This window comes from Anolis sagrei, chromosome 3 (genome assembly GCF_037176765.1).
Source record: "Anolis sagrei isolate rAnoSag1 chromosome 3, rAnoSag1.mat, whole genome shotgun sequence".
Classification (NCBI taxonomy): domain Eukaryota; kingdom Metazoa; phylum Chordata; class Lepidosauria; order Squamata; family Dactyloidae; genus Anolis; species Anolis sagrei.
This window is the reverse complement of record NC_090023.1, coordinates 68,789,507-68,817,385: the sequence shown is the minus strand read 5'-3', so window position 1 is coordinate 68,817,385 and position 27,879 is coordinate 68,789,507. Positions and strand designations below refer to the sequence as shown.

At 38.4% G+C, this 27,879-nt stretch overlaps 1 protein-coding gene across 7 annotated transcripts in view; it reads left to right on the top strand.

The window, feature by feature from the left end:
* Window positions 1-27,879, top strand: part of TIAM1 (TIAM Rac1 associated GEF 1) — a 260,834-nt gene that overhangs the window by 63,117 nt on the left and 169,838 nt on the right. For all 7 annotated transcript variants that reach the window (XM_060770440.2, XM_060770445.2, XM_060770442.2 and 4 more), the window contains 2 exons: window positions 2,487-2,540; window positions 8,432-8,633. The gene's annotated coding sequence lies outside the window, so the exon portion shown is untranslated. The remainder of the gene's footprint in view (window positions 1-2,486; window positions 2,541-8,431; window positions 8,634-27,879) is intronic.

The following is a 27,879-nucleotide window of genomic DNA, read 5'->3' as shown; positions in this document are numbered from 1 at the left end:
ATCCGCTGTATCTTCCAGATTTTCACAGACAAAATGAATAAACATGTTCAGTGGGTTATCTGTGGGATCTAAAATATAAATATGTGTGGGGTAGACATTTGAGCAGTAGGCCAGGGCCCTCAGAGACCAGGGCTCATATCCCTGTCACCCATGGAAACTCCCTGAGTGGCCTTGGGTAAGTCAAAGTCTCTCAGTCTCAGAGGAAGTCAATGACAAACCTTTTGTGAGCAAAACATGCCAAGAAAACCCCATGACAGATTTCCCATAGAGTGCCATTAGTCACGCACCATTTGAAGGCACACAATTATAACAAGTAATTAATTACAAATGAGACCCAGCTAAAATGAAGTCCCATTGGTTTTAGAGACTATTGATAATATACCCTTTTCCTCTTTCCCTGGTAAAATAAATGAGATTAAAATATTCTTAATTTTGGTAAGTTTGCACAATGTATGCTTCCCGAATTGGTACAGATGACACAGATTTTTGACACAAACTAAATACTTGTAAGAGGTTAAAATTGTTCTCTGGTATATTTGGAAAATTATGCTTATTTATTTATTTAAAAAATCACTACTAGAATAGGCTGTTTGTCTGCAAAGAGTAGACAGGCCTTCTTTTGAGTGCTTCAGTTCACTTTTCAGGATTGGCAAAGGGGAATTTCTTGAAAAACAAAACTTGCATCCAACATATTTCTATGTCAGCCCCCCTCCAACTATCATCCTCCAAATGAACCAGACTTCCTATCATCCCAGCCCAGAAAGTTCCTGAAGAGAAATTGCAGTCCAATGTGTGTGGATTATAACATTGTGGAAGAAGGTTCATGCTAGAATATGCACATTGCTTGTTTGTGCATGATAATTATTCTCACATAGAAATGTAGAATTTCAGGATATTTTGAATTCTTAATTGTTTTTCAGGAAAAATTGAAAAATGCAATATTTTCACCCATTACACGTTGCAACTTTAAGAAAGCCACTTTGCTATTCTATAAAGTGAGACTGTTAATTTAGGAACATAGATGACATATCTAGATCGATTTATCTAATTGATCATGGTTTTGCATAGATTATCATGTTTTATATGTTAAAAACATTATAAATACACGTTAATTTTACTTTTACATTTTTTTTACAAATAGAATGAAAATGTCCTGAAATGTAAGGAACATCTATACAATAAGAAACTTCTGTATATTCCCAGTTTTGAGGAGCATGCAACCCTCCCCAATTAAAATATGAGCAGTGGTCCTGCTCTCGGTCCCAGCCCTGTGTCAAGCACAGTTGGTGGGAACGAGAAAGGGGACCTTCTCCGTGGCCGCTCCCCAGCTCTGAAACTCCCTTCTTAAAGAACTAAAAATTGCCCTGCCTCTCCTCTCCTTTAAAAAGCTTCTAAAACCCATTTGTGCAATCTATCTTACTGAGAGAAGAAGGATTAGCATACCTCACACACATCCATGCCTTGACACACACATACTTACCTTAGCCCGCTGATGTGATACACCATATTATACTTTTAATGTATTGTTCTTTAATTGGTTTGACCCTTTGTGTTTATTATGTTTATTTAGTTTAACACTTAGTTTTTGGTTGTTTATAAGTTATTTCGAGTTCATTTTATTTCATGTTTTGCCTTGATTGTTGTTTGTCTGTTTTGGGACATTGAATGTTTGCCATTTTTGTTTTTTGGAAACCACCCCGAATCCCTTCGGGTAGAGAGGACAGGTTATAAATAACATTTAATTATTACTATTTACTGACACATAAACACAGTATGGCACAGTAAATGAGATATATATGCTGGATTTGTATGACAAAATCACAAGTCGAACACTTCCCAAGTGTCGAACAGTCAAACACTGTGTGATGTATTTTTGAATGATGCACGCAGATCCAAGTAAGGTGCCCTTTTGCAATTGACAGATCATGATTTTGTCAGTGTTTATTGTTTTTAAATGCCGGCTGAGATGTTGTTGTTGTTGTTGTGGTTATTATTATTATTAATACAAAGATGAATATTATGTCTTAAATTGTCCACCATACTGTCGTCCCAAATTGCAATACTCTCATTCCCATGATAAGAACTGAGAGAATGCAAACAAGACCAGGAATTGCAAATATGCTACACAGTTTTAACTAAACATCTTACAAAGTTTTTAGAAATAGTTTTGGGTAGTAAATATATGGACACCTTGTATTAAACATTTTATACATTATTCCAAAATAAAATATCTCCCAACCTATTTTTTCAGAAAAAAATGGGAATATGTTTCAACCCCCCTGCCCTGATTTTTTCAGTCCTTCATATCTCTGTTTTCACCTAATAGACTCCCTTCCAATGTGTGCGCATGTGCGGATGCATGCAATCTTCTCCCTCTGGACTGCTTGCTACATTGACAATTTAATTACTGTGTGTCCAAAACTAACTAGGTGTGCAAGCTGGCACATGCTGTACATTGATGGATTTTGTGTAATTTTGTTTTCCAGGCTCAAAGCTGTGAAGTGAAGTGATGATGGCAGCATTTCCTATTTCCCAGACTTGTACGTATAATACTTCCCTATGCTCTTTGTTTATATAGATCCAGGATAAAAGAAGGCTCATTTAAAGTTAATTTTCTGGTTGAGACTGGATAAGTCTTTGTCTGGTTTCTTAAATACGTTTCGCTGGTGTTGGAGAAATGGGATAAAAACATTTGGTGAGATGAATGCTTCAATATAGTATATACACACCATTATGAGTCATGGGAACTTTGGAAAGGATCAACCAGTTAAAGAACAAAGATTTAAGATAAAAAGTAATGTTCTTAGTACTGGATGGAAGGAAAGAACCTTTATAAAATGAAATTCACAGTGTGTGAAAGTAGTTACATGCTACTTCCATTTTAAAATCTGCTTTATTTCAGGGAGTTTTTGAGTGATTCTCATCCTGAAAACTACTATAAAAGATTAGATTAATAGAAATTTGCCAAACTGTATTATCCCTTGGACACTGTTCAAAGTGCAACAATGCCTTGTGAAGGCATTCACATCATCCTTTGTCGTTTTCAACGTTTTGTTGTGTAAAGCTTGAAATTGAATTGTATTTAATTGGTATTGTTACCACTTGATGCAAACAATAGAGGAGTCCCCGGTGGCACAGTGGGTTAAACCTTTGTACCGGCAGGACTGGTGACTGACATGTCAGCGGTTCGAATCTGGGGAGAGCGGGTAGAGCTCCCTCTGTTAGCTTCAGCTCCCCACGCGGGGACACAAGGGAAGCCTCCCACAAGGATGGTAAAACATCAAACATTTGGATGTCCCCTCGGCGATGTCCTTGCGTATGGCCAATTCTCTCACACCAGAAGTGACTTGCAGTTTCTCAAGTCGCTGCTGATATGAAAAAATGCAAACAATATAGTCAACATTGTGAAGTTTTAAAATATTTTTATTTTGACATGGAAGTAGATTAAATAAGGAAACAAGCACAAATTAACTATTGTTTGCTGCAGAGATCTTCACTGTTGCTTTGATATACCTAAATGAGTTCTAGTGAAGTTTGCTGCCTTCAGAAATCACAAAACAAATTGAGTCCACTTGTGTGCAACTCCAGTTCTACAGGATCTCAGATACATATATGTTTTTCTGGAAGACCTCGAAGTTTTTTGGATGACATATCTAAAAAAGCATAATCAAGAAGACCAAGGACCTATCAAAACAAACCAGAGATAAAAATACACAGAAGCACCAGTCAGGGTTGCTTATCAGCTATTAATATCTTCTGGAATACGACTAAACGCTTGCTTACAAAAGGGAAGGAGTGTGACTCAATGATAACTCTTCCTAGAGAGGGTTGTGTAACAAAGCTCAGTGGATGGGAAGTGTTAGGCTCCTTCTCCACTGCCATATAATCCAGATTATCAAATCAGATTATTTATTTATTTATTTATTTCCCATACTTCTAACCTGCCCTTCTCAACCCCCAAGGGGTGACTCAGGGAGGCTTACATTGGCAACAATTTGATGCCACAAGATAATACAAGTATAAACAAATATAACAACAGTTTAAAACAGTAAATAAAACATAAAGTTAAAAACACATTAAAAACATTGTCATCAATCCATATAGCCAATTCCAGTCTGATTCAACATCCAAAGTGCTGTCATGCTTGCTGTCCAAAGGCCTGGTCCCAGAATCATGATTTAACCTTCTTTTTGCATCTACACTGCTATAAAATCCACTTAAAAGCAGATAATCTGGATATGGCAGTGTAGAAGAGATGTTAGAGAAGCACCCAAGAGTTAACCAGAGATCTTGCAGCTGAGAAAAAAGCCATAGGAAAAGTATCCATTGGATGCCCCCATACCTGCGCTTGTATGGAAGAATGATAAGATAAATTCTCTGCTGAAATAAAACCATATCAATTGCCTGTTTTGAAGTTATGGAAAGACAGGTGGGAGCTACAGAAAATATATATGGGAAAAACGTTTCTGATCTGATGAAATCGTTTTCTGGTTTACTGCAGAATATTATGAGCGATGTCCAGTTAAGAATGTTAATTGTCCTGAGAACTTGTTGAAGCAAAACAGGGGCAAGATTATGTTATGGGAATAACAGCACCAACAATTTATTTGTATCCTGCTGTCCTCCCAAAATTAGGATTCAAGGTGTCTTACACTTTAAAAGCTCAATGAAATTAAACATATACAAGAAGTGAATATAAAAATAAATTTAAACTAGTCACAGTATTAAAATGCTTTGAGTATCTAGTTAAAATAATACAATGCAATTAAAACATTGAAATGCTACTAAAAGAGAGTTCAGTTTAAAACAATATAACAACCACTGAGAAGACCCTCTCTTGTGTTCCCACTAAAAATATGTAGTGGAGAACTGAAGGCAGTTTCTTAGCAAGTTATGCTGTACCTCAATACCTCAGTAAAGACCCTAGTTTTTAAAGAGGCGCTTCTACACAGCCCATTATCCCAGGAGCATTTGTGTTTAAAATATGCAAATGTTTCTGGGCCCTTACCCTATTTGTGTTTAAAATACGCGAATGTTTCTGGGCTCCTATCCACACACACGGAACTTTCCGGGAGAACACCCGGACACTGTAACCCCCTCCCCAAAAGCCTCCAAATGCTATTTAAAAAACAAAAGAACTTACCTGGCTCCCATTAGAGAGTTGCCGGAGATCTCCTGGGATGTAGAAATGATGCAACAGGAGAGAGGAGGGGGGAGTGATTTTCTCCTCCCCCTCTTCTCCTGGTCCATCATTTCTACACACCAGAAGAGCTCTGGCTGCTCTCTAATAGAGGCCGGGTAAGTTTTTTGTTTTTAAACAGATTTAGGGGGCTTTGGGGTGGGTGGGTGGGTGTTTTTTGCGGTTTTCCAGTCTAATTCAGCCTGGAAACCATGGGACTACTGTCCAAACACCGGAAGTAGTGGGTTTATCCCGTGTCTTCCAAGAAGGCGTGGAATAAACCCACTAACAAATTAATTCACCACAAACCAGGACTTTCCTGGTTTTGGTACAAATTAATCCGGGTTTGTCCAGGACGTCATCTGGACAGCCCCCTTTTAATTGCGGGAACTCCTGCGTTAAAGGGGCTGTCTGGATGTGCCCTGAGTTACAGCATTACTTGCTGAGAAGGTGAAGGTGATAGATGGAGCACAATATCAGGCAATAGGTGATTGTATTATTATTATTATTATTATATTTACATCAATAATTTATAGCAATAATCATTGACCAACTCTGAACTTAATTCCTCAACACCCAAAAGGTAAAAACAAGAAACTGTAATCCAAGGGTTCCAAAACATGAGCAAAGAAATGTAATCCATTTGAGAGTCTCTGATCTTAAACAGGAAAACAGGACACAGAATCAAAGGCAAAACTCTTAACCCAGAGCTCCCAAAACAGGCGACTTGGCACATGAAAATCTAACATTGATTACATTTAGATAAAATCTACCACAATGAACATTGTGGCAGACTGGTTAAGAATTCTAATTCTTACCCATGTTTCCAAACAATGACCCTTCAAAACCAAGATGTCAATTTGACTAAGAATCTGTGGCATGATTTGTATTTTTTTGTTCACCAATGCCAATAAGTATGTGTAAAATTTACAGAATCCTACAGTGCAAATGTTACTTTTTAAAATGTAAATACCATCTAAGAATTTCCCTTTATCATGTACATATGAACTGTAATACTTTTCGGTTTAACCCTTTTTTATTGAAGAGGTCCCATGGATCTCTGTTTTAACTTGCCGTTGAGAAATATTTTATACTTTCTAACCTTTACTAGACACTGGTTGTGTAATGTTACCATGGAGAAATGGAAAAAGTTATATGACTCTCTTATCCCCAGTCGCTTAGTGGATAATTAAATCTTTTCTGCTGTTGGGCATAGGAGAACTATTCGTTTAATTACTCATTCTTCCTAATACCACAAAAGATGTTCATTCAGAAAGCATAGTTTTGATGGCTTCTAAAATTTGACATGCATACTTTCTTAGTATTTTGCCTTAGATACATCGAAATGGAAGATGTTCTGAGGAGAAAATGGAACATAACTGTTTTGATTCAGCAGATGGCCATGACTTTTCTGCTGAAGATATTAATAGCATCAATGGGTTTCACTGTGAACAAAATGCAAAGTGGTTGGGTTTATTGATGTGTGTGCTTCTAATGGAGAAACAAAGCACAATTCTGGGGCAAAATATGAAAGGAAAAATCCTGCTGTCTCAGACAAGTCAGTGAGAAATAGAAGAGTGTATAGGTTGCATGCTATGATAATTTTAAATTAGCTATCAGAATATATTTCTCAAAAACTTGTTCAGTAACAAAAACTAGATTAACCAGTTATTGGTTGGATTATTTTGCTTATGCTTGGGATAGACAGAACGGCTGTCAACACTTTGCATGTTCTGTGCATATATCTATTCAGAAGAAATCTCAATTAAATTCAGTAGGACTCTTCTACTGAAAAATTGTGCATAAGGACAACATTGTGAAATTTTACCCTTATTGAACTCATTAATTCTAAACAGACAGCATAGGATTGTTGCACATGAGAGACAGTTGTGGTAAAACCTGCTAGTCCTCAATTAATTGTGTACTGAAAGTTTCAGACAGTGTTACTCAACCTGAGGGTTGGTACCCCTGGGGGGTCGTGAGGGGGTGTCAGAGGAGTCACCAAAGACCATCAGAAACCACTGTATTTTCTGTTGACCATGTGTCGGAAGTTTGGCTCAATTCTCTTTTTGGTGGGGTTCAGAATGCTATTTGGTTGTAGGTGAACTATAAATCCCAGCAACTACAACTCCCAAATGCCATGGTCTATTTTCCCTCAAACTCCACCAGTGTTCACATTTGGACATACTGAGTATTAGTGCCAAGTTTGGTCCAGATCCATCACTGTTTGAGTCCACAGTGCTCTCTGGATGTAGGTGAACTACAACTCCAAAACTCAATGTCAATGCCCACCAGATGCTTCCAGTATTTTCTGTTGGTCATGGGAGTTCTGAGTGCCAAGTTTGGTTCAATTCCATCGTTGGTGGGGTTCAGAATGCTCTTTGATGTAGGGCAACTATAAATCCCATCAACGACAACTCCTAAATGACAAAATCAATCCCCGCCATCCAACTCCACCAATATTCATATTTGGATGTATCGTGTATTTGTGCCAAATTTGGTCCAGTGAATGAAAATACATATCAAATATTTATGCCACGATTCATAACAGTAGCAAAATTACAGTTATGAAGTAGCAACAAAAATAATGTTATGGTTGGGGGTCACCACAACATGAGGAACTGTAGGGGTCGTGGCATCAGGAAGGTTGAGAAGAACACTTGTAGTTTATTTGCTCGACATGTTTGCTGCATTATCTGCTGTAATAATAGTAATAGTAATAGTAATAATAATAATAATAATCTTTATTTATATCCTGCCCTCTCTCTTTGGAGGTACTCAATCTATACTGTGACTGTTCTTCAGTTCTCCTGATGTGCCTCTGTAATTACAGTAAATTAGAAAGTTATGTTCCCTTGACCTAAATTTTAAACATCTCCACCCCCACAAGTTCTCTTGCAAATCAGATTTTGCTTTCTGTCTGATGCATGTCATTTCCAAAGCCTTCCTTAGCAACCAGATATTTCTAATAATAGTCCCAAGCCCCGCACCAATTTTTTAAATGTAGCAAAGTACCTCTGAATGAGTGGATGTTACATTGTGGTCTCCTTTAATGCTTAGAGTCTCCTCCAAGTAATTGAATCAAATGAAGCTTATTGTACTGTAAGTAAAACTGACTCTGCTAATAGGGTTAAGGCTGTTTGAGCCACAAGACAAATTCCTTTGGATGCTTTCATATTAAGAGACAATGTTAGCTGCAGCTGTAATTTTTCTTTTCCTGATGTGTATCTGTGTGTATGATTTAATTTACAGCTTGTGATCTGAACCATCTTCTGCTTTGTGAGCACTTTGTCTTAAGAGACATGTGTCGCCTTAAAAAGCCACACTGTTTTTGATGTGATCTGCTAAATTGTTCCTGTTGGACCCTCTTTGTGTGCGATCTGGAGTGCTTTATTTGAGGGCTGCAATACATCAAGAGCATAGACCTGTTTTTTCTTCTTCTCATGGAGCAAAGGTATGTGGTGATGCATTGGTTTATCTGTTTTTTTTTCTATTGCATTGCTTTATCAATGTGCAATCCTCTGTGCATGATGGATTGGACCGAGTTTAGAGCCAAAGCGCACCTTACTGTAAAGCTACACTTTTTCTTCCCTTTTACTCTAAAATCAATCATAGATCTTAAGCTTTAATTCTCCTACCTGCAATAGCCTTAAGTCATATTTGGGGACCAATGCCTTTAATTTATGTTGCCAAACGGTTTTTTGCAGTTTAGACTCATTGATTTCAACGGATTTTCTCAAGGCATGATAACAAACAGCTTGGTGTTTCGTTTTGAGAGACTTTACATTATAGAAACGCAAGTTGTAAGAAGAGTTAAATATTAGATCCATTTTTAAGGCAGGCATATTTCATTCACATTAACTGGGAAATTTGTATTTCTGGACACACATTCCAGAAACCCTATCCTAGCTGCCAGATTCTGAGAATTGTAGTTCAAAAAGTTAATTTCTCTGAGCATTGTCATATAGCTTTTGGGGGACGGGTCATAATCCAGAGGTACAGTATTGTACAGTATGTAGTTTGGATACACAGAGTCCTAGGTTCAGCCCCTGGCATCTTTATATAAAGTCATGAAATGCTTCTGTCTGAAGCCCTTGTACTAAGTGTAGAGACAGTCCTCAGCCAGACAGAATAATAGTCTGACTCAGTGAAAAAACAGCTTCTGAGTAGCCTCTATCATTGTCCACACAGCAGTGAGTCATATTGTGTATTATGATTATGTTTGAATGTGTGCCTTTTGTGTATGTCTATTGTGAGTTTGGTTTTATGCATGGGGAATTTTAAAATGTTCTGAATATATAGCCACAAGCAATAATGTTTAAGTTCAGTGTGCTGGATACATAACAATCTTATGTCCCAAATGGTCTGTTTTCTAAGTTATGGTAAACCATGATCTGCAGTGGCAGGAGTGGGAATGATACTGCCATAGATGCCAGGGATGGGGGAAAAGATTCCTCACACAAAATGAAAAGATTCTCTGAAGCAAAGTATTTTGTTTAGCAAAATATTCAGGTTCTGAAACCTATAAGTAGCTTTGCTTTTAAAACTGGAACTGACCTTTAAATCTTTCATCTGGAGGAACTGGTTTGATCCCTTGAGAGTCCTATAGCTGGAGAAATGGTCCCTGGGCCCCTGGGATTTGCTTATTCCTGCCCTAAAGAATCAATTGCTTTGTGCTGCTTCTAATGGTGAAGACCCAGTTGCCAAGTCAGAGATGTAAGCTGTCACTTATTCTTTCAGTGACAACTGTTTCCGCTGACTGTTTGTACATATCACTCCCAAACTACCTCTTGAAGAGAAAAAAAGAACAGAAGGAGAGACTGCTTATTATAGCCCCTATGACTAAGGGCTGTCTAATACACCAACATTTTTTCCTATATGAAGACCAGCAAAACAAGTCAATTAATATGTGGCAAGTTCATAATATTAGTTTCTGCCTTTGGCATACTCAGACTTTTCCTGAAGTTTTTGAATCTGGAATGACAGTCATTCCATTGCTATTCCCAGCTGCCTTAACCACCATTGCCAGTGATAAATGATGCTGGAAATTACAGTCCAAAAATCAGAACAGCTTCAGTGTGTATACCAGCAAAGACAAGCATCGATAGTAATTTTTATTGTTTGGTTATATTTACTTTAGAGTGCCTGAGAGTCCAATGTGAGACCAGTACAAGTGTTACCAGTACAATTCTGTCCTTTCATTGTGCTTTATCTCATCTCTCAGTGAAGACTATCCTCATTGTTTTCCTTTTCCCACCGAACCTCCCACCAGGCACGTTACTCCATTTACCTATCTCACCCAGGTGTTTTTATAATTTTATCCCTTGCATCTGGCCCAGCCAGTTGTGCTTAATTCCCCGTGTCTTTTATATTTTGTGTTATTTTATTGTTTTATTTTGTTATTGTTTAGCATTTCATTTGAATTTATGTATTTTATTTGATGTTGCTGCTTTTTGTATGTATTTATTTTGCCTTACTGTAATTTTTGGGCTTGGCCTCATGTTAGCTGCCCCGAGTCCTTTTGGGGAGATGGTAGTGGGGTATAAATGATGATGATGATGATGATGATGAGTGTGGAGAATAGGAGGATTTAACTCATTTCTCCCTGCTGCAGTGCCATCATGGATTTGGGGTTCTCTGTCTGTAGTTTGTATTGCACAATGGTGACTCCTAAGTAAATGGACTACTGTGTAATCAATTTGCTATTACAAAATATTCCAATTGCTCAAGGAGTTGCCATTTATCCAAAGTGGAACTGCTTCTGTTGAGGCAGACTTAAAGTCTCGTCATCTTCCTTTATCCTTTTTTACACAGTAGAATAATGACCTAGATTGAGAATCACTATACTTACCCAGGAACATAATGTGGTTACTTATAACATTGTTATAAGTAGTGTGTACCTTTGGGAGACCGTTCATTTCGTACCTTCTGATAGCATGCTATCAGAACCTAAAATGCTGGAGTAGGCTATGAGATTTATGGAACTGAATTAATATTTTCCTAATATTGTCTCTGAAGTTCTCTGTGTGTTTTGTGTATCTTAATGTGTATAATTTTCATTGTGGTATGACATTGACAGTTTTACCTTAAACTTTTCCTGGTTTTGGCAATATTGTCTCTCTGTTGTACTGACGTGTTATCTCAGCCTGATGTATCAAAGCAAACATCTTGTGCAAACTACTGCCCACCTTATCAGACATTATTTATATGATGAATATTATAACATCTTTACCCTGATCCACTTTTACCATTTTAAATAATAATGTAATAAAAAGTAAAACATGAATGCTAAACAAACAGTCAAATGCTAGCAAACCCCATACAATGTTTTTCTACAACTATTGTCCTTATTGAGTAAATGTTGGTGTTAGCAGATGCTGCTAGAACAAATATGGGGTAGCTGACACTGACTTATTGAAATGGGCCATTGATTCTGGCTCCTGAGTAGCAAAAAATCTATGTGTCTAAATGTTCATGTGCATGCACATGTGCACACACTGATAACTGTTTGCATGCTTAGTGTGGGATTCTGTTCTCAGGTAGAACATCAAGATGGTTGTTTACGTGTGTTTAGGACATAGAAGGAAACAGCTTGACAAATGACTATCCAACTTTTGTTGTGACTTGGCCTTTTTAAGGGTTTGGATGGCCATTATTTAGCATCCTTTATCTGTATGGTGCCATGGTGATGCAGTGGGTTAAACCACTAAGCTGCAGAATTTGCTGACTGGAAGATTAGTGGTTTGAATCTGTGAGTTGGGATGAGTTCCTGCTGTTAGCCCCAGCTTCTGCGAACCTAGCAGTTTGAAAACGTGCAAATGTGAATAGATCAATAGGTAGATGTGGGGAATGCAGTGGATGTAGCGTACCTGGATTTCAATAAGGCCTTCGACAAGGTCCCCCATGACCTTCTGGCAAACAAACTAGTCCAATGTGGGCTAGGCAAAACTATGGTTAGGTGGATCTGTAATTGGTTAAGCAGATGAACCCAGAGGGTACTCATCAATGCTTCCTCTTCATCCTGGAAAGAAGTGATGAGCAGAGTGCTGCAAGGTTCCGTCCTTGGCCCGGTCCTGTTCAACATCTTTATTAATGACTTAGATGAAGGGTTAAAAGGCATTATCATCAAGTTTGCAGATGACACCAAATTAGGACGGATAGCCAATACCCCAGAAGATAGGAGCAGAATTCAAAACCATCTTAACAGATTACAGAGAAGGGCCAAAACTAATAAAATGAAGTTCAACAGTGACAAATGCAAGATACTCCACTTAGGCAGAAAAAATGAGATGCAAAGATACAGAATGGGGGACGCGTGGCTCGAGAGAAGTACATGTGAAAAAGATCTTGGGGTCCTTGTGGACAAGAAGTTAAACATGAGCCAACAATGTGATGCGGTGACAAAAAAGCCAATGGGATTTTGGCCTGCATCAATAGGAGTATAGTGTCTAGATCCAGGGAAGTCATGCTACTCCTCTATTCTGCCTTGGTTAGACCACACCTGGAATATTGTGTCCAATTCTGGGCATCACAATTGAAGGGAGATATTGACAAGCTGGAATGTGTCTAGAGGAGGGTGACTAAAATGATTAGGGGTCTGTAGAACAACCCCTATGAGGAGCATCTTAAAGAGCTGGGCATGTTTAGCTTTCAGAAGAAAAGGCTGAGAGGGGACATGATAGTCATGTATAAATTTGTGAGAGGAAGTCATAGGGAGGAGGGAGCGAACTTGTTTTCTGCTGCTCTGGAGATTAGGACGCGAAACAATGGCTTCAAACTACAAGAAAGGAGATTCCATCTGAACACTGAAAGAACTTTCTAACTGTGAGCTATTCAGCAATGGAACTCTGCCCCAGAGTGTGGTGGAGACTCCTTCTTGGGAAGCTTTTAAACAGAGGCAGGATGGCCATCTGTCGGGGGTGCTTTGAATGCAATATTCCTGCTTCTTGGCAGGAGGTTGGACTGGATGGCCCATGAGGTCTCTTCCAACTCTATGATTCTATTATTCTAGGTGCCACTTGGGCAGGAAGGTAACAGTACTCCATGCAGTCATGCCAGCCACATGATCAAGGAAGCATCTACGGACAACGCCGGCTCTTCAGCTTAGAAATGGAGATGAGCGCCACCCCCCAGAGTTGGACTCAACCAGACTTAATCTCAAGAGGATACCTTTACCTATCTGTATATTTCCTGCATTGGGAGGGGGTTATACTAGATGACCTTTTGAGTTGTAATCCCATTACAATTCCCAATTCTGCATGAGGAATGTCTGCACCATTTTCTAAGCAATGTGTGTGATCCTTTCCATCTTACATCTGGCATTGAAGCTATTGTTGTGATTAGGAGATCATGAGTTCATATAGTGATTCATTGTATATGCAGATTCAATTTCCAGGTTCCACTGAAGATAGAAATCCAAATTACAGCAGATTCTCTGTTTTAACATTAACCTCCAAAACATAGATTGAGGAGGGTTTGCAAACTGTCTTCCGTTGTTCAACTATAGCTACTTGAATTGAATGCCATCACGCTTTATAATTAAAGTGACTAGTGAATGGAAGAAGGACCTGACATGCGTGGGAAGTTGCAAGCTAAAGCCATGATTTTTATTCTCCATAGCAATGTAGGGAGAACTTGCCTGAATTTGAGGCATTGTATATCTGACCATTTCAAGGGCTATGAAATGACACAAACTTTTCACACTGACATGATTAAAACTGAAGACAAAACCAGAGGGATATGCCATAATTACCAGTAGTACATATTTTTTCCAGTTATGTTGGTCAAAGTATTTCCTTCTGTGTTTGGTATCACCCTTCCATTATTACGCAGTTGCTTTCATGTTCAGAGGAAGAAGGGGAGGCATTACATGTGGCCAAGTTTTCTTCCTGACATGTGCAATGATAGAGCTGCATCCTGAAAACATGGGTTTTCCTTACTCCAATCATTGATCTCATAACAAGATGTTACAATGTGCCAGATGACTTTTAAAGCTTTCTGCTGTTTTCTTCTCAGAAACATAGATTCAGCCTGTTCTAGATTAAATGTTGCATGCTTGCTATATGGCAATATTGAAAACCTGCATATAAAACAAGGGAAGCTAGTATATACTAATTAATTCAATGAATCATATTAGGGCTCAGACATTTAATTCGTATTAAATAATATTAACATTTGAATAACAGTTGAAAGGCCTCTGTCACTTCACACAGATCTTTAAAAATTATTGTTAGAATCAGAATATGCATCTTTCTATATCCTCTTATATTCTTCCCCATTTCCACTACTATGTAATGCTTAAAAACAATTCATCTGAAGAAACAGATTGATATCCACAATAGCTTATACGAACATCATTGTCTAAGACAGGGGTCCTCAAACTAAGGCTCGGGGGCCGGATACGGCCCTCCAAGGTCATTTACCCGGCCCTTGCTCAGGGTCAACCTAAGTCTGAAATGGCTTGAAAGCAAACAACAACAACAACAACAACTCTATCTCATCAGCCAAAAGAACGCCCACACTTCCAATTGAAATACTAATCAGTTTATAGTTGTTAAAATTGTTCTCCATTTTAATTATTGTATTGTTTTAAGTGTTTTTTCCCACTACAAATAAGATATGTGCAGTGTGCATAGGAATTCATTCATTTTGTTTCAAATTATAATCCGGCCCTCCAACAGTTTGAGGGACTGTAACCTGGCCCTCTGTTTAAAAAGTTTGAGGACCCCTGGTCTAAGACATGATGCTAGATTCCTCTTCCCACCCCCTTTTCCATTTTTGTACCCCAGCAGATGAATGTGAATATTGTATATGATCATATATAAGTCTAAACTTTTAGTGATTTTTCCTTTTAATGCACAATATTAATCTGCGCCATGAGTGATCACCTATAGGTAGATAATCTAGGCTGGAAAATGATGGGGATGGAAGTTATTTTGTTCTTCCCTGCCAGAAAGAGTAGCTACTCTTCTTAGAGAAAGGGTCATTTTTCATGATTACCATCATGGTACAGTATTAACTTTTATATAAAAAGGACCCATCTCTTCTCAGAGTAGAGACAGACAGTGGTGTCACCCTATGGACCTTTTCCTACACCACAGTCCTTGAGTTGCACCTTCCTTTCTGAGCTGCTCAGAGCAGAGAGGTGGCAGTTTGTTCATTGGTAAGTAGGTGGAAGATCACTCTTCCCTCCCTTTGCTCAGGCTGCTCCCCCATCTCACTGGTTGCTGATGCTATGGCCTCTGCGGCACTACTCTTCTCTTGTTCCTGGACTTCCCATGACACTTCAGAACTGCTTTGGAGCCATTGCTGCTGCCAGCCTTCAGCCTCACCATGGCATCCTGATACCTAGTAGTTGGAGGAGATTGTTGCAAACCTTCCAAACCTTCACTATTAGTTTGTTAATGTATATATTTGCTAACATGCATTGTATGTATATATTGATTTGCCAGTTAGACCATACCTCTTTGGTGTGGGAGGGGCTACAGACATTGATTGTGCTGAGCATGTTCATACTCAAGGCATTTTGCCATCAGTATGCTGGAACCCCTGGTGGCACAGTGGGTTAAACACCTGTGCTGACAGGACTGAAGACCAAAAGGTCGCAGGTTCGAATCCGGGGAGAGCATGGATGAGCTCCCTCTATCAGCTCAAGCTCTCCATGCGGGAACATGAGAGAAGCCTTCCACAAGGGTGGTAAAACATGAAAACATCCAAGCGTCCCCTGGGCAGTGTCCTTGCAGATGGCCAATTCTCTCACACCACAAGTGACTTGCAGTTTCTCAAATCGCTCCTGACATGACCAAAAAAAATCAGTATGCTTTTGGACTTCAATGTTAGTGGTTCACTTTTGGACTAACGCAGGAACAGCTTACTATATGTTTGGTTTGAAAAGCAGTGAGTACAGTTATACAGTTTGGACTTTCATAAATTGTGTACTTAAAGACTTTGGACTGTGGACTGTTGATTAAGAATGATGTCGTGTGTTCTCAACACAGAGAAACTACATCCTGTTTGTAAATGTGCCTGTATAATGAATTAATACAAGATGTTTATGAGTAAACAAGATATGTTACTTTTTAAAGAAGACTTTGTTTTTGTCTCTGAGTGCATATATTAAACTAAGGGGTTTCAAGGGAGAGTATATGTTTTGGGCAACTGCAATTTCAACTTCAACTTCAAAGAAATATTTTCAAAACTCTGCTAGCTAAGTATATGTTTTTTGTACAGTGGCATGTCTTTGTCCCTGGCAGTTCAAATACATGTTTCATCGGTTTAACATGAATGCTTGTGAACATCACTTTTTCAAAGGGTTGATTTCTAACAAGGTCATGCCTTTCCTTGATTAGTGGTTTTCAAAAGGTGGTCATGGAGATTCACATTTGCCAAAAGGATATGACATCATTTTACTTTTCAAAAAGGTTATGAATGTCATTGGCACAGGGATGGTAGTATGAGAGGAGTTCTGTGGGGATGATACCATGTGACTCACGTGAGTTGGGAGATTCTGAAGGTTGCATTAATGACAAGACCAGTGAGAAGGTTTCCTTGTCCAGTATCATATGTAGATGAGTGATGGTACATATGCATGGTTTCATCTCGGAGATGTATGTGAGAACTGGAGTTCAAAAGGAATCTTATACATTCATTTTGTAATAGATTTCTTGAAATACTAATTTGTACTTGCTATCATTCACCGCCCCCCCACTACTTCTTTGGGTAGGTTGCTTTTTCTAAGAAATGTTTTATGTATCTTTTAAATGTTGATTTGATGCTTTTATATGTGTCTGTGTGCTTTTTAGATCTTTATTATATATCAAATTGCTTTTTACATGTGCCTCTATTTTTGGCACTGTCTTGAATGTTCATGTCATACTTTGCTTTGTTTTTGAGCCATTTTAAAATAAATGAAAGATGTTTGAGGCAGTTGAAAATGTGACTCCACAGAATCTACAGCATTTGGTGTTGAGATTTATATAACAGAAGTATGACTGACACAACAAAATGTATGTGGTAGCTGTGACATGTTTGAAGTACAAGATAATTAAAACCAAACTTTGGCACACGTGCAAAGCAAATCTGAAATCTCTACTGGTACTGTGCATACACAAAATTATGAGATGCATAAAGAATAAAATCTGATAAAGGAGTTAAACATGTTACTAAGACTATTAATTTTGGATTTTTCCCAGCTTCTTAGAGTTTTGTCATGAAGGCACAATAAAACCAGAAACAACAAAAGCGGATTTGCATAGCAGTGTTCATCTTTATGCATGCTGATTTCATAGCCCAATCAAATTTTGACATTGATGCTTAGCAGAAAAGAGATCCTAGTTCGTCATTTTGTTGCTAGGTGCCCAGGCCTAATTTTATGACAGATTAAAGCTCCAAAATGAAGTATTTTTATATAAGACAAAAACTTGTCAAAATTTGCAATGCAAATGCCTATACCAGAGTCTAAATTTTGAATTTTCATTTCCATTTGGTTCATTTTGCTAATTTGAAGAGTGGTAAAAGTTTTATTTTCATGAGTAAAGGAAAGTTTCCATGATTACCCCTGGAGGCAGTCCCTGGGGGGGGGGCGGGGCGGGGCGGGCTGCCCACAGGGGTATTCTTGCTGTTGCTGGAGGAACATTTAGAGGAGTGGTGGTTCTCATGAAACTTTTCCTTGATTTAAGTCTACTGGGAGGAGGCTGATAGTCATGCAGTGGGTGGCTTTCACAGTGTTCAACCTTATTTCTCTCGTAATTGGCAGCAACTTCCTGTCGCACATCGGGGGGGGGGGGGGCAATGCCAGCTAGCTTATAGAAACTATCAACAGGTGTAGGTTTGAGACATCCTGTGATTATTCTGCATGTCTCATTCAGTGCTATATTCACCTGCTTTGCGTGGGCAGACTTGTGTCAAACAGGGCAAGCATACTCAGCAGTTGAGTAAGAGGACTGGTGTTCTTATTTATTTTGGGTCTGCACCCCATGCACTATTAGTAAGTTTCAGCAGGATGTTATTGCATGCAGCCACTTTGTGCTTGGCTTTCTCACAGTGTTTTCTAAAAGTGTTCGATCTAAGGTGATGCTGAGATATTTAGGGTGGGAACAATGTTCAAACTCTTGGCCTTCCCAGGTAACCTTTGGTTTCCTTTTGGCTTGAACAGTGTTCAAGCTCTTGGTCTTCCCAGATAACATTCAGTTTTCTGTTGCTAAGCCTTCATGATGCCAATTGATGTGATATCTTCACCTTTAGCTTTTCTCCTTTATAAATAATGACGAAGTAGCATCTCATTTGAACCCATGGAGGTGGCACAGTTGAAGCAGGAGGAGGCAAATGTTTCGAAAACTTGTATAGCAGACTAATGTCAACATTAGGAATGGGAACTTTGGGATTTATTTCTGGAAATCTACCTTGTGCTCTCTAGTTCCGTGATTTAGTAAGGCAAGACAGGGCAGAGCAACAAAGCAGACATTTTGGCACTGAGAAGCTGCTGAGTAGGTTCCTTAGATGACCTAAAATTTTGCATGAATGTCTAGCTCTATTATCCACAGTTTCACACATCTATGCCAAGTCTGAGAATGTATCCCCCACAGATATAGGGGTTGTACTGTAAATATTAAACACAACATATGTATATTTACAAAAAGCACAGAGAACGAAGAGAAAAAACAAAACATAATATACAATAAATGGCTTGTATGAGTTTCCTAGGGAAAAAATAGGCAGAATTGTTCTTTGTTTTGCACAATTTCTGAAAAACAGTGCATCAAATAATAATACACGTTGAGTATCTCTTAACTGAAATACTTGGACCCAGACGTGTTTGGGATTTCAGTTTTTTGGGGGTTAGAGATTGGACCCAATTTTAAATATGAAATTTATCTATTTCATATACAGCTTATACACATAGTCAGAAGGTAATTTTATACACAATATTTAGAAATATTTTTGTGTATGGGACACTTTACACAGAGCTATCAAAAAACAAAGGTGTCACTATCTCAGCCACCTTAATAAATAGTTTTACATTTTGGATCATTTCAAATTTCTGGGAAAGGGATATATTCAAGCAGTATAGTTAAATGCAAAACATATAATAGGTTTTTGTTCTGGTATCTTGTGAGTTCAGAAAGTATTTTTAATAGTATATAGTAATGTTCGTATCAAGTCTTAGATGGTCTTGATCCCTGCTAGTAACCTCGGAATGATATCTTTGGAAAATATATTAGAAAGCCATTCCATTTTCCCCATTCTGGTTAACAATATAGGATTATTGTGATGTTGAAGGCTTTCTAAGACAAATGTATGTAATGTGCTTCAAAAATGTGTCAGTCAAGACAAAATTGTAGTGTTGCTGAGAAAAGACTTTCATTTTAATACTCACGAGTATTTTGAAGACACTGCATAAAGTATTTGAAAAGAGAAATAAAGAAGGGAATTTTTCCCAATATTATTGCATTCTTGCTCTACTGCAGTTTTCTCAAAATTGCCACCTTTTGGATGTAGTGGGCTACATTTCCAGTTATCCAAGGTCAACATGCACAGTAGGTTATATTATATTCCAGCACATTGAAGAATTCTAGATTGTGGAAGGCTGCGCTCTGTGCTAAGAATAACCGATTAATGTACCCAAACCTGCAGAAGTGAACATGGGGAATATGAAAATTGTATGGTTAATGTAATTCACACATAGTTTGGGTTCACTAATGCTGCTGATATGGCATTCCTATAAAGTGAGTTTAGAATTTCCTACCTCTCCTGTCAGGTTATTGTTACTCTCCATAGTTTGCAATTGCAGTGTGAAGAAACGGGATGGTATAGCATAGATTAGCTAAATATGGGCAGGCAGGCTCAATCATCATCCCAGGGAGGAAGTTAAAAGGTGTTTCTCAGGTTTTATACATGTGAGGTAAACAAAGTTGAGTCAGAAGATATAAATGTGGTAGAGCCGGAAATATGGTTGTTCAAGCAATTTCTTTGGCAGGCAGTTTACGTAACATATGGTGTGTATGTGCATATGTATATGTATATTTCATGTATATGTATGGAGGGTGTTGGCTCACTTGAAGAAGAATGTAGACCATTTCCTTACAGAATCAATAGTCCTGGCTATGCATTCCTAGTCACCAGCAGAAATGGGACGTGTATGGGTGTTCCAAAAAGGAACAGATATTTGGCATCAGGATTGGCGCCAGGCTAATAGGCCTTGGGCATGATGCCACTACTGGTACTCTACTTCTGCCACCACTCAGAGGTGTGTGGCTTTGTGTGAGAGAGCTCTGAGTAAATGTTCTCCATGTAGACTAAATGCACAAGCTGTGCGGAGAATAATGCAACATATGGTCCAAATGGCAACTGTGTCTCTTACCTGCCTTTGTTGGCTACACTTCCCTTTTATGTCATCCATTATTTTAAATACAAATATATTTGTACATTTTAAAGAACAGGAGGTGGAAGATATGTTTAGAGATTAAAATATTTGAGCTATCCCAATAACAAAATCTCAGTTAAAAGAACAGCTTGCTCCCCTCCAAACGTCTTTGCTGTAGTTTGTACATTTGCCTGTTGCTTATGGCAACCCCATGAATTTCAAAGGGTTTTGTTAGGTAACGAGTACTCAGAGGTGGTTTTGCCAGCTTTTTCCTCTGAAATATAGATTGAACTTGGTAAGCGACATTTATGGAATCAGACCATGGAGCAGTCCAGGACAATGCATTGTCCAGGACAATGTGCATGGAATTAAGACATTGGCTTTTGTGGTTTCTTGTATTATAATTCATATGATTTCTTGTAACATTCTATAAGTATTGACTGCATCAGAAAATGTATACATTCAAAAAGAAAAAAATCCACAGACAAATATAGTTATCTGCCAGCTCTGCTTAATGCAAAGAAGTCAAATTACATAACTGTTTTATCCCAAACATTCTTTTTCGCTCTTATAAAACAATGGCTTTTTGTAATATGCCAGACATGAAGCAGTGGCACCTCACTTCGAACTTCGAATATCGGGGGCACCAGAGAAATAAATCATCCAATTTTTGTGGCTTTTGAAACTTCATTACTGATCCAAAGTAGTGAAAAAGTAGGGCATACAGAATGGTATATTTGGGCACAAGCTGGGGTATCACTGCAGCTGATGGGATAGCAGATGGTATTGCACTGAAGTAGAAAATGCATATCATACATGCAAGAATGAAGAGGCAATGTTAAAATGGAGAATTTTTATGTGACTAGTGCTTGGTAGAGATGGATAGTTGTGTAATAATGTAGACTGGGGCACTCCACTCCTTGTTCTAGGAGACAGGTGAACTGGCAGTGGCCTGGGGCTATACAACTGGATCTGCCACTGTTGCTTCTTCCTTCATAGCTGGTAAGGGCAGATAGTTTGTCATGGTCCGTATGTTGGGTACATCCGATGAAGATCAGAACCAGCTTACTGAGGTAAACCTCTCCTTTATTTAGTGCTAAGAAAACACCTGTCCATGACAACTTGCCTACATCTAAGCAGGGATAGTATTATTCAGGGCCTTCTAAGATAGCATGTCATTGCATGTCTCTGCAAAATAATCCTGTCCATTTGTGGTTGGGCTACCCACAGCTTGTCTACAGCTCTTGGAATCTCACAGCTTCCTGGCTTCACATTATGGGACTTGGTCCAAAAAGATGACTTTCATACACTTTGTCACTTTCCAGTGTTAAAGCAAGAAATCAGGTATTTACCTTCACATCTATATTTGACTGATATTTAGTGCTTTCTTTTCTTTCACGTTGATAAATAGTTGTCATTCACTCTTTTTGATCAAGACTATGTTTAGGGGTCCTCGCCAACAGAGAATCCTGCTGGTAGATCCCCTGCATAATTTTTTTGTTCTTTTGCTTTCATGTAGATCTCGATCAAATAACACAATACTTTCCTTACAAAGAGGTTGTTGTCTATTCAGAGGTAGCTGTGTTGGCATAGTTTTGACATGCTTAAAGTGCTTTTGAGGTGGCTTAGGTGATAATTGTAACCTCTTGCCCTGCATGGCTGAGTCAAGATTTTTCTTTCTACTACTTTTCCTTGGTCACGGGATAAATCACTGGTGCTTTTTGTAATGGTGAGGTTTTCAGCATCACTGGAAGAAATAGATGATGTTGGAACAATTCTTCTCTCGGCTATCTGTGCCATTATTGTTTTATTTTTTTAATGCCATGATCAGACCAGTGTAGTCTGTTCATCTTTTTCAAATTCAGTGAATGAAAATGTATATCCCCACTCCCTTGGAATTTTGAATCCATGGATCATCATGTAGAACAGTGTCCTAATATTGCATAATTGGTGCTTTATTGATGGAAGACCATTTTTATTAACGTGCTACTGAATAAATGGAAGAAAACACCATGTTAAGAATTGTCCTGAAGCCTTGAAGCATCTCTTGTTTCCCAGAATGAAAAATGATAGATAATAGTTTCAAAGGGAAGCATGCACTGTCTTGTCATTAAATGAATAGATCATAACTGAGATGTAAACTAAATTGGAATAGTTCTACTGAAATAAATACAGCACTGTCCATTTATGCTGTGACCTCTCTGTGGGATGCCTCTTTCTCAATTTATTCCACATGGCAAAACATGTATTTTAAAAGGTTTCTCATCAAATAATTGCTATACTTAACAATTGAAAAAAATCAGTTTAGCCATCTGACCTTGGGCTAACAAACAATGCTACGAATCAATATGGTCCAATTGATGTAACCTTGTTAACTGCTTAAAATAGCAAGATTTAAGGATGGCTTATTGCTGAGAAAGGTTTAAGCTTAAGTTACTATATCCATCAAAAGAATCTTTTTTATAGATTTATATTTTCCCACTTAGTTAGAAAAATGTGGGTTAGGAGTTAAGATTTTTGCAGACACCTAATATCTCTGAAAGATTAGTGGCATGAATAATTATGAAACATTTTAAAATACTGGAAAAATGGGATATAAACTAGATAATTAAGACTGCAGTCTTGTTCGTTTTTACAAGTAAAGAATCTTATTCTGTTCTGACTAGTTACAGATCGGCTTGTACTGAAATGATGTTAAGTGTTCTTCATATTTCTAAATTGTGTGAATTTTACAATTGTATATCAGCTGAGTTGAGTTAATTTCTCCAATCTATATTGCTCTTGTTAGCAAGGAGACAGTGACAGAACCCATGCTTTGGAGGCAGAACATCCCAGGTTCAGACTTCAGAAAGGACAGTGTCGAAATGCTAAAGAGCCACCACTAAAACGAATGACATGGCTGACATTCAATGGGAGCAGAGCAGCTGGTGGGCTGAAGAAAAAATGGATGACTGTGGAAGGTCCAGGGGGAAGCCTTTGGGGACCGTTTTATCAAACATGAAAAGAAGGGAAGTGAAAGCTGACTAGAAACCCAGTGCCATTTTGGAAAGCTTTGCACTCAGGTGCAAATAGATGGTCACTCTCCTTTCAGTTATGGCCCCTGAAGACTTCAGTCTGTCCCATTGGATTACTAGGTTAGCTTTTCTGCTTTCTTCTTTAGTATGCATGTTTAGGACAATGCTAAATAATCTGTTGCTCTTAAGGTGCTCTTAAGGTGTTGCTGGCTTGCAGGTCCTTTTAGCTCCAGCTAGTAAGCCGGCATAGGAATGATTGCCCTAATTCCTTAGAGACAATACCCATCTAGTCCATTTATTTTGAACCTTTTTAAAAGAATGTCAAATATCTTATGCTTTCCAGAGACACATAAGAAAAAAAAGTTGTGGCTATACCATTGCCTCCAAATTCTGGATTCAGTACTCTGCTTAACTATAATTCTCAACATCTCCATAGGCCCTTCTTAATGGTGCTTTTGGGAGTTGACTTTGGGCAACATCCGGGGACTCAACTTCCTTAGCATGTAGTAAGGAATACACCAAAGCTTAACATTGCTTCAATTGTGTATTTTGATGACCCATTCATTACCTTACATGCCCTGGTGACATTTACTGTATGAGATCTATGGCTGTATGACAGATCTGGCATCAATATGTTTATGAATATGCAAGTAAATAGAAAGGGGCAATGCTGCTTTATTCAGTTGGTAAGGTCTGAGTAGGAGCTCTGATGCTCTGTTTGACATGCTTTAGCACAGTTCCTAGCAAATTGGAGTCTAGTCAGAGAAGTTAAAGATAATTGAAGATTTGGAAGTGTGAAGTAACTCTTCATGCTTAAAAGGGATGAGAGGAACCCAGATTTAGGAAGAGGTACGGCAGGAGATTTAAAATGCCTACCATTTCAGCAGCCACCAGCCCTAGTCTCCATAGCCAGGAGCTGGGAAGTCTGGGAGTGAGGTCCAAAACATTATAGACCACTGAGGTTCATCAACCTTCAGTTTAAATATCAGAATAAAAAGAACGTGTTCCATGCTACAAAAGGGATACAATATGTGTGTATGTATTTTCTATATTTACAAATATTTTAAGTCAAATGTATGAACTGTTGATCAGAAACAGATGTTCCTACTTAATTCACAAATTAAAGATATCCATGAGTTTAGAAAAATGACATTGACATCTTTGTCACAATTACTTTAATCCTGGCTTTGCCATTGCTTTGATCCAAACACTGCACCACTCAAACTTGACAAATCCAATTTGCTTTATGTCTTGGTGCTTCTAATATTTGGAAGAAAAGCTGTATCTCCATAGTGGAAGTTGAAGTGGCATCATCAGAGAGGCAAGAAGAGCTGCAAGAAATGAAAATGAATTTGAATATGAATACCTTGATAAGTGAGAAATCATCTGAAGAGGACAGCTCTGCTGGAAGCTACTTTCAAATATTTAAAATTTGCATCCACGCTTTTTCCAAATTCCTGTCTTTTGTCCCAAAATGGTTGGTTCAGTGTTTACGTCACAGAGAAGTGCTAACCTAGCTCATCTACTGAAATCTTTTGTGCTGAATTAGATATGTGTACTTAAGGAATCGTATTGTGTTCTGTGCTCTTGAACCACATTGAACTTTGTTTTCCCATGACCATTTAACACTCATGGTCAGCTTTCTAGGTAGGTCTCTCTTCTGTGTCTTGAATTTTGGTATCAACTTGGCTGTGCATATGTCAAGAACCCATTCATTTAAGGTCATTGTTCCTTACTTATTGATGCACCGGTAATTTGACAGCAACAAACTCACATCTAGAAATAATTTGTTGGGTCACTAAGGGCCACAAAGGGCCACATTCCTTGTATACCAAAATGTGCAGCTTTCAAAATTTCACCCCTTTCTAATTTAAGTTAAAACTTGGTTGTTTAGTCAAGCCATAGATTTGGGGGCAAAAGTGGTTTTTAGAATGACTTACATTTGGTTCAATTGCTCTTTACATTCTATTCCTTGTTTGTGACCTCATATGGAAATTTGAGCACCAAAAGTTTGTGGCCTGATCCCCACCTGCAAAGAGATCCAGGAATGTGGGGAAACAAAAAAAAATCAAAAGAAGGGCAAAGTTTATATTGATAATTCTAACAAAGCTCTCTAGGTATGAGCCTGCTTGACTCTTTTTTTCTTTTTGAGAATTTGAACACTGAATTATTACTCACCTGCAGCTGACTAGGGCCTGAATCCTTTGGGTCAGTCCCAACTGTTGAATCATAAGTCAAGACTTATGTAAATCCTATTGATTCAATTGGTTTACTTTAGGTGGGAGTAATAGTAGAGTTCAGAGTGAAGGATATTATAATAAAAGAAGAACAGATGTGATATTGCCATATAGATGATCACCCTGGATTCTTCTGCAGTGTTCTCACAACCAAGAGAGCTCGACAGTTACGCAAAAGGACAAGAGGTAATTATCCATGAGATCCACTCTCTAGTATAAGGTTAATATGTAGACTATTTACTTAAATACTTCTTGTTGTTTTCTTTCAAGTTGTTTCTAACTTATGATAAGAGTTTTCTTAGCAAAATTTGTTTAGAGAAATTTGTTCTTGCCTTCTTCTAAGACTGAGAGATCAGCAGGTCTCAGAGTAGTTTGCAATCAGTGAAATTGTTTTAAAAGCTAAATCAGTGGTGGGGGATTTATTACAGTTCAATTCAAACCAAATAAAATTAGCATCTAAAAGATCAGAAGACAAATAATGATTTCACTAGGCCAAAATTGGCAAAAGTATGATACCTGGGATCCTACAAACCCTAAGCTAGTTGCGCAACGCACATCAAAATTAATGAAGAGGAGTCTGCTTGGACTGCTCCCAACTGCTGGGGCTGCTTTCTTTGAAGGTCAGAAAGTGTGCTGGCGGCCAGGGAAGGTTTTTATAAGGCCCTAGTCCGAACAGAGCGACAGGAACCGGATTCCCCCCTTCCCCTCTTCTTCTGCTTTCCCTCACCTGCTTTCTAACAGTGGAGGAGCTGGGGCTCCGGGAGGGCATGACCTGTGAGCCATAGACTCCCTCCTCCTCCCTCCCTCGCAGCTGCGTCTTTCACTTGCTGTGCTGTCTCGCACACATCTTCCCTTCCTGAATTCTAACCTGCACAACCAGCATAGGGTCCCAGCTATCATACTTTTGCCCCAAAATCTATGGCTTGACTAAACAACCAAGTTTTAACTTGGTGCCAAATCAAGGGCACTGTTGGTTACAGTCAGGTATCAAAGAAAAGGGAATGCCACCAAAAGAAAGGCCCTCTCTAACAATTGTAATTTGGTGTCCTGTTTCTAAAGGTAGGTCAAATAGGCTCCTCTGCCCTTTTGGTACATCTCAAGAACTGGGTAGCTACAATGGGCCCTTTGTATCCACTAGAGTTTGGTGCCAGGACCTTCCATGGATATAAAAATCTGTGAATCCCATAATATACAATGGTGTAGTAAAATGGTGCCCCTTATATAAAATCAAGGTTTGCTTTTTGGAATTTAGTTTTTGGAATATTTTCAAGCTGTGGATATTTGAATGGGTGAATACAGTCTGTCAATACGAAGTCCTGAGACTGTTCAATTCTAAGGTTTAGGAACATTTTGTCATTGATCTGAAAGATTAAATGTTCTACTAGTTATCATCATGAAAGAGGCAGCATGGTATAATGGTTTGAATACTGGACTAGGTCTCTCAGGGACCATGATTCGGATTCCAATTTGGTGATGGAGACCCACTAAGGTCCCTTCTACACTGCCATATAAATCCAGATTTTCTCATTTTATCTGAATTATCTGACAGTGTAGACTCATCTAATCTAAAGCAAATAATGTGAATTATCTGCCTTGATAATCTGGATTATATGGCAGTGTAGAAGGGGCCTAAGTCAACCTTTTTTAGTCTTAGAGGAAGACGGTAACAAACTTCCTTTGAAAAACTCATGTCAAGAAAATGTTGTGATAGAATCACTCTATATCAGAATTGACTTTAAGACATGTAACATACGACTTCATATGTTCCTGCTTCAGTCAAGGCACAAAGTGGACTTGGGCAATAATGTGTGTATCTGTTTTAATTTGATGCTTTTCTCATGGATCTTTTGTATAGAGCCAGACCTATTAAAACACAAGACTACTATTCAAGATGAGAACTGTGTGTATGTGTGTCACTCTGTGTGTACTTCTGTGTATTTTCCTCATTTCTTAGGATTTTTTTTTAAAGAAATCATACTGCAGCTGTGATTGATACTTAAAATACTATCCGGAATGGCACCATTGGGGTTGTTTCATGTCGTTACTCTTGTAATATTACTAGGGTCTGCTTCCTATTACATCACAAGG